The 8,729-nt window shown below is 38.9% G+C and overlaps 1 pseudogene; it reads right to left on the reverse strand.

Annotated features, from left to right (window-relative positions):
* Window positions 1–7,783, reverse strand: part of LOC102471512 (60S ribosomal protein L7-like 1) — a 15,110-nt pseudogene extending 7,327 nt beyond the window's left edge.
* Window positions 7,784–8,729: the final 946 nt, after the last annotated feature.

Here is an 8,729-nt window from a genome sequence, read left to right on the forward strand (position 1 = left end):
TGATAAACTTTTACGGTAGTATTCAGCTAAAAGTTTTATCATTATTTCTCCCAAGCAAATGCCAAAAACTTCTTCTTGGCAGTCCCAGCTGTGCTTAACACAGATCTCCATGATGGCACTTGTGACACTGAACTTCCTGAGTGTGTACCAGCCACTGCACTGGGAAATGAGGCACTGAGTGTGGGGATGAGTGTTTTCTGCTGTATATTTTCAGTGCTGAACAAAGAAGACACTCAGTAAATAATAATGATTATTATACAGCAATACAAATGTCCTATACAGCCCCCAAAGACTTTCAGTTTACCCACATATGTTTTAAACTAAGACTCTACTTTACATCATTTTGTCTACTTTCATATCAACAGAGGCAATTTATGCCTCCAAAATATATACAGAATAATTAACAAATGGTGGTCAGAAAAAAGTGGTCAAAAGACAGGTCTGTGGTACACACTTAGTTCTATCTTTCTATTTGGTTAAGGATGAAAAGTAGAGAGAAATTGAATGGAAGAGTAGAGAGAGAGGTATATTTCAGTTCATGCCAACAAAACCCTCACTCCTTCACCTTTCACCTGCTGACTTTCATCATCATTTTCCTGGTTTCTTTAATGTCCTCTAACTTGTCTCCTTCCTTATGGTTGACTTCCAACAAGCAATGAAACGTCAACAACCTATGTCATCAAGTCTTGACACGACACCCATAAAAGGTCAAGCATACAAATGTTAAAGGTTTGTACTTCACAATTAGTTTTACAAAACAGGGTCTACATTGATGCTGCATTGACAAAAACCATGAAAATGCTTTGAGTACTGAAAATTAAGCACAATATTCTGCTTGATATAAATCCTTTTTGAGTCTCAATAAAGCTATAGGTTCTGATATTTTAAGGAGAAAGGAGAGAGAAATAAAGAATTACTTAATTTTTGACAGGCTCACCATGCCGTGATCCTTCTATCTCAGTTTCCCAGGTAACTAGGACCAGCCTGTTTAGTTTAGTCTAAGAACATTAGCTGGGCCTCTCATACAGTCTTAGCCTCAGGCAGCAGTGCCCAAACACTTGCACAACTGTGGCTGGGCTAGTTCTAATATCTTATGAAACCAGCAATGAAAATACAGTAACAACAGAACCTTAGGTTTTTTACATTTTAAAATTATATTAAGTTAAATTGAGTCCAATTTGAAGCTATAAATCACTTTCCAAAATACTTTTTATGTCCTACTTGGGGCTTAGAGTTTAGAAGACTTAAACAAAGAAGTTGGAAGCTCCAGGCAGCAGTCTGAGAAGTATATATGTGCTTTGCATCTACCAGGTAGTCAGATGAGTTTCCCAAGCTGACCTCCCTGCTCTGATCCTGTTGAAATATTGGTATGCAAATAGTCTGAAGTGGACCTCCAACCATAACTGCAGTCAACCATGACAGCAAGTGTTTAGCAAAGCTTAAATCATTCATTTGCCTATCTTTTATGGGGATTTTACTAAAGATATTTTCCCTTTGAGTTTGTAATTATGTCATGTTGAGGACTGGGTACACTCTCTATCTCTAATTTCTAGTGGTATCAACTATAACCCCAGACACTAAACAAGCAGTTTCATTAATGCATTATTGGTTGCATTTACTGGATCATCCTTCCCTTAAACACAAATTAAGTCCAAAGGGGAAAGGGTAGTTCTGTTTCTCATTGCTTTCTCTTCATCAGAGAAGCAGGAAGTGAAGAGGGAAAATGAAAAAAACAGAAAGCAATTATACTTGTAATCCTCCAACCAGATGTTGACCCTTGTTTCATCTTCGGGAAGTATATTGTGATAAACATAAAAGAAGATCAATAAAGAAAAGAATTTGAGCTCCATATTCTAGAGCTTCTATGTTAAGTAAGTGTAGATAATAAATCATGTAGTTTCATATGCCTGAATTCTTGCTTAATATCCTATCCAATGGTTTTGCTGCTAAAAAGGAGCCTTGGAAGAGTGGGAGGTGATGAAAATTCACTTCCTGGTACTTTATATGCCTGGGTTAGGATGAGAAAGATTGTAGAAGTCTGTGGCTTCACCAGTTCTCTCCGCCCCATTACATCAACTGCTGCAGTATAATGGAAGCTTTCTTTTATGAAGAATCTACCACATACCAGATAGGAAATAGGCTTGATCATTTTCATTTTCAGATGGGGAAACAGATTAAGTAGCTCCAGCAAGGCTACCAAAAGCAGCAGGTAGTAGATACCTTGTCAAAGACTAAGCCTGCTGCCCACAAAGCCCATATTCTCCAACTCTGCACCACAGACATCTGCACTTGTATTAGTACATCTATTAGTGTAGCTACCTTCATTCCCTTATGTCTTAGAAGATATAGACTGCTGATCTCTTAGAAGATATAGATAGCACAAGAAAATGTACTGTTTAAAGGAAAGAAAATAGTAATATTTTCTTCCTTAGAAAATATTAAGCCATCTTTTTCTAGTCATTGTCTATCAAAAAATAAGAAATTGTTTTGCTCAGGACCAGCAGTTAGTGTAACGGCTATGTCGCTGGACTCCCATGTAGTCGACAATGGGTCAAATCCCAGGCTTAAACTCACACCGGGTGCATGGGCATGCGTGCCTAAGATCCTGAGAGGAGCATAGAGGAGAAGGAATTGCAGCTTGGCCATCCCCTTTCTGTCTCTCTGTCTCTCTCTATTTTTCTGGCAAGGGCATGCACCCTACGGCAAAAACCTCTCCAAAAAAAAAATTTTTTTTTTGCTGACATTTAAATGCAAGTTAATACCAATATTGTTTTGCCAATATTTAATATACAGATTCTGCATGTGAATCAGTCTGCTTGACTCTCAACTATATTGTGTGAGTATCATGGGGGAAGAACCCTAATTTATTCATTTAAGTAGTTTAGAGTACAGGGTCCCTCCCCCACCACCTTATTCATTACTTCAATATATGTGTCACTATAAATAAATGTTGTTTATCAAACTTAACTAAATACAGGTGATAGGGTTTTGTTGTTTTTATTTTCTAATTCTCTTTCCATTTTCTGAAGATGGAGCAGACAATAATCTTCTCTGAATATACTTGGTAACAATTCAAAAAAACCAACATACACACTTCCAAAGCACTGTGCTTGCAGATACTCTGGGTCTAGGTCAGCCAGCAGATGAGCTGATGGATTGCTCACCCCAATAACCAGGTGAGCCCATCTCCTTAAAAAATCCCACTTTATTTTTGATGGCATGATGGGCTATGGAAAGGTGGAAAGGGCACAAGAAACATGAGATATCCTGGAAATACTTTCCAGGGCAGACAATTTCACGAATGAGGTCTTCTAAGCAAATGACATCAAACCTCCCTGGATGCTCCTCAGTCACTGGGCTGTCTGTCAGAGCGATGGTCTTGTTCTTGACCTTGGCTTTCCTGTGTTTCAGTATGAGCTCCTAGACAGATTTCATATTTGGAAATCCCCTGGAAACATAAGGCCCCACTATTTGCAGCATTTTTAGGCTTTGAGGAATGACTTTGACAAAAACATCACTAAAAATTTCTTTAGATGTAGTCTTGTAATGGTCTTCTGCATCAGTGAACTCACACCATCAGTCCTTTTGATATGTACAACAAAGGCCAACAAATGTTTATGTGGTACTTCCAAGGCATGAGGTTTCATCTCTAGTTGTCTGTGACATACCATGTCACAGGGCTGCCAGGAATCGTTTAGGAACAATTTCACTTGCTTAAATCTGGGCCCTTTTTAATTCTTCTGCTCCTTCCTTGCTGAAAGTGTTTGCTTTGCCTGGGTGGCTCTGAGGGCTTGATAGACCTTCCTCTTTTTGAGATTTTCTGAAACCAAAGAGATCATTTCCATTTGCTCTTGTTCCCCATCTTTGTGGTGCTCCAGATATGTTGTTTTTTGTTTTTTTGGTTTTTTTGGTCTTTTCGAGAGGTTTTTTTTTTTGCTATAGGGCATGTGCGCTCGCCAGACAGAGAGTGACAGAGAGACACAAAGCGAGAAATCACCCCCCAGGGGGGATGGCCACACCGCAATCCCTTCTCCTTCATTCTCCTCTAGGGATCTTGGGCACGCACGCACACGCGCTCGGCCTGAGTTTTAAGCCACCGTGTCCGGGACGCAAACCACGGTTGACTACATGGGAGTCCAGCAACATGGTTTTTTTGGTCTTTTTAAGAGGTTTTTTTTTTTTTGCTATAGGGCATGTGCGCTCGCCAGACAGAGAGTGACAGAGAGACACAAAGCGAGAAATCACCCCCCAGGGGGGATGGCCACACCGCAATCCCTTCTCCTTCATTCTCCTCTAGGGATCTTGGGCACGCACGCACACGCGCTCGGCCTGAGTTTTAAGCCACCGTGTCCGGGACGCAAACCACGGTTGACTACATGGGAGTCCAGCAACATAGCCATTACGCCAACTGCTGGTCCCCCATATATGTTTTAACAATGACTAAAAAGTAAATACTTTAAGAATTGGTAAGAGGTGCTTAGGAGAGCATTTCAAAAAATGATTATTTGAAAATGTTTGCATAGTTATGTGATTTCTTTTGACAAAGACATATTTAAGTGTGTCTACTGATCTTTTGATGTCACTTGAACTCTTTCTGCCTCATCTCTCTCCTGAGCTCCTTCAGACAGACAAGCTGACAGTGGTCCACCTCACACCTACAAGGGATGTATCTTTTTGGCTTGCTTTGGAGGAAAGAAAGGCTACCAGGCACTCCCTGAATATCCACACAAGTGCAACTCCAAAATGGAGAGATGTTTTGAATGTTGGAGGATAGGAGCTATAGAATACATGTTCCCCATTGCTTTCCTCAGAAGGACTGTCCCAAGAAGCATTCATTTATACAACCTATAAGAAAACTACCTCTCAACCCAGAGCAATCGGTCGTGCTCCAAAGAAACTGGTTGTAGACCAGATACAGTGTGGGAAGAGGGTGGGAGAAGGAGGAGAGTCTGAGGAAAGACATTAAGGAGAAAAATACAGAGACAAGACATTTATGAGACAAAGAAATGGATTATTATCTGTTGATGATAACTTATATAGTATCCCCAACTGCACTGGTGAGAAATGTATTCATGTTGGAACATTCACTTTACAAGTTAAGTGATATATGTGATTGAATGTATAAAATAAAGTTTAATTTAATTGAATTTAATTTTAAAAAGAAGACACTGGCTAACTCCATAATATATCTCCAACAGCCTTTCCTGCCCTGTTCTTCCTTCCTGTTACCTGGAATTGTACACTTCTAAAGAAAACTCAGAGTCTAATTTCTGGGAAAACCAGGCTAAAGCGATATCTCTTCTAAAATCTTGCTTATCTATACCAAAAAAAAAAAAAAAGAAAAGAAAAGTAGAAACAGAATTCTAACAAGTTTAAATATCCTCAAAATATTAGTTGGCTTCGGGACCAACAGTTAGCGTAATGGCTATGTCTCTGGACTCCCATGTAGTCAACTGCAGTTCGTAACTCACGCCGGGCACGTGTGCGTGCATGCCCAAGATCCCGAGAGGAGAATGGAGGAAAAGGGATTGCGGCTTGGCCAACCCCCCTGGGGGCTGATTTCTCACTTTCTATTTCTCTGTCTCTTTCTGTCTTCTGGCGAGCACGTGTGCCCTATGGGAAAAAAAAAAAAAAAACTCTTCAAAAAGAAAGAAAAAAAACACTCAGACTAACCCTCAGTCTGAATTTTTTTTTTAAAATCTGGAGCAATATATTCTATAATTAAAGAAACAAAGAATCAGAAAAGCGTATTTGTTTTCCAGGGATCAAACAGCTTATAAATCAGAGCCAGGATTTGACTGCCTAGCCAAGGCCCACCTGTCTTCACTCTTGCAAATATAACAAGACCCTCCCATAGATGAGGGTCTTGCTTTTTTACCATCAAGGATTTCTCTACCAGCATTTTTCCTTCTCTGAAGTCTACAAATCATGAGTTGTGAAAAAAACAACATTAGTGAATTCTTGTAATAAATTATAAATAACAACTCTAAAGAATTCCAGCGAGCATGCAAACATGGCACCAGCCACAGCCAACTGTAATCCACATACCTTGTCTGTGATTGGAACTACAGTATATTCTAGAACTCGAGTATACTCTCTTCCAAGAGCATTGTGCTAAAGTAGTCTAACTTCAAAGCCACCAACACTTTCTAATTCCCATTCTGGGTTCTTTTTCCTCTAGAGCAGTTATTGATAACTAACACACTCTCTATGTGATGTATTTATCTTGTTTATGGGTCTGCTCCACTACAGTGCAAGCTCCATGAGCCAAGCATTTCTGTTTTGTTCATTGCTCTGTCTCTGGTATAGATACTTATTGAATGAATGAATGTGATCTTTTGAGACATTCCTACCACTTTGGCTGTTAACCTTCGGCTTCTATGAATACAGTTACTGGTTTCCTAAATTAAATTTTACACAGGCTCTTAGGCGCCTGGTCACACAAAACTGATTCCTCAGAATTAACTTCCAATTATTTCATTTAAATGTACCACTGAAATATAACATGTGAGCTAATGCCTACAAACCCTATTAATGCCCAGTAAAATACTGTTTCCTCAGGAAAACCATCCCCAAACCCCAGACAACGTATATTAGGTATTTATGACTTCCATAGCACACAGTAATTTTTCTCTTGTTGCACTTATCACAACAGGTCACTTATTTGTTCAATGGCTATTTTTCCTTGCTAAACTGTAAGTTCTAGGAAGACAGTGGCCATCTTGTTCATAACCAGGACCTAACAGAACCTATCATAAAGTAGGCACTCAATAAACAAATGCCAAATAAGATAACAAGAAGAAACCTATAAGCATTCTAGCTTGAACAGATTCAGAGGCGGGGGGCGGGGGGAATAGGATTTAACAGCACATGATATAAGCTGTAAATTTGGTTCTTGAATTCATTTAGGCAAACTCCAGAGAGATGGGTAATTATTCTTTTAGAAGTCAGTTCCTAGTTTTTTCATCTAAAGTGGACAATATACAATTACTTCTAAGATATTTTATTTCTTTTATATTCCCCAAAGCTGAATATTGCAGACTTAATAAGAAAAACTTTGATCTCCTAGCCATTTAGCCTTTGACCTCAAGTGAATTTAACTGTCCAGAATCCTGGTTTCCTTCCAGAATCTATATCTGGTTTTAAGATAAATTTTCCCAAACAAGTCATAAACATGATTTTGATCATTGGAGAATATTTTCATTTTAGATGAGTAAACCAGAGGTACTTCAGACTTTTAAAATTCATGGCTATGTACCTATGCACACACGCTTTCATTTCCAAGTTTCCATCACTGTTAGTTCTCAGAGTAGAATAATATTCTTTTTCCTCTTGAGTATTTTTGCTGGATCCTAAAGGAATAAAATAAAAGCAAAATAAACAAAGCTGCTTTCATGTTAAAGAGATATACAGGAGAAAGTTTCACACCCTCTACCCACTATGTACCACAACTCCCTGCCAAAATAATGTGCTCATCTTGAAAATATCTTTACAGCTTAAGAACTCATAGATTGCCTATCATGGCAGTGTGTCCATAGAGCTAGACATTCTGGAAAGATGGTGTCATCCTGTTCAGGCCAGGCAAATTACAAACGTACCTGAGTCAAAGAAATGTAGAGACACAGTGGGATAATATACTTGCTATTAGTAGAGGAAAAAACCCATGCTTCAACTTATTTGTTTTTTCATGTTTAAACTTAATTTAACAGTTACATGTTTGCTTCAGACCATATGCTGGTTCTTGAAAGACTTTGATAAAGGTTTCAGGACTTTCTGCTGGCATAGCGGTATTTTGAATATGAGCCCCGTATTTTACATTTTAAGAAAAGTTACTTTATTCTTTTACTAAAAACCATAAGGGAAAAATGTGATTATTTTTTTAAATAAGGGAAGATATGGGGCCAACAGGTAGTTAGGGCATTGGACTCGTACATGGCTGACCATGGTTCTAGTTCTGGACCTGGCAACTTGCTTTCTCACTTTCTCTCTCTCTCTATCTCTGGTGAATGTATGTGCCCTATAGCAAAATTTAAAATAATAGTAATTATAAATAAAATTAAATACATAATTTTTAAAAATTTAAATAAGAGAAGTAGAGAAGAAAAATGAGATTATGAAGAAGGTAATCTTTTTATTGGCATAATTTGTAATATTCTATTTTTTCTATCCCAAAATCATAGAGGTATAAAAGCTTAGGACATCCCAAATCACTGAAAGTAAAGAACTTGGAACATGAACATGAAAATCTGGCTAGAGCAATCACTGTCAACCTTTCTACACACTGAAATCTTCCAAGAGCTCTAAAAAGTCATGCCTTAGACTCACCCTCAGAGAGTCTATATAATTTGATTCAATGTGGCCTGGGCATCTGAATTTTTAAAAACTCCCCAAGGATTCCAAAGTGCAACTAAGATTGAAAACCACTGAGCTAGAGGCTGCCTGAGGCTGCAGGCCCTAATAGCCAGGACCCGTCACTCATCCCCACCCCTACTCATCTCTGGACTTAAGGTTGGTTTCTTGGGACTTTAAGACGAACTTAAGACGTACTTAAGACTTAAGACGTACTCCTACCCACCCACCTCGAGACAAGTTCAAGCCAGTGAGCAGTTCCAAACACCAGGCTGCCTGTGGCTGCAGGCCCTAATGGCTGGGACCCATTGCTCATCCTCTGTCCCTTCCCCATTTGCCTTTGGACTTTCTGAATTTCAGTGTATTGAATAGTGCGTAGC

This window comes from Tupaia chinensis, unplaced genomic scaffold, assembly GCF_000334495.1.
Source record: "Tupaia chinensis unplaced genomic scaffold, TupChi_1.0 Scaffold138407_1, whole genome shotgun sequence".
In the NCBI taxonomy this organism is placed as follows: domain Eukaryota; kingdom Metazoa; phylum Chordata; class Mammalia; order Scandentia; family Tupaiidae; genus Tupaia; species Tupaia belangeri.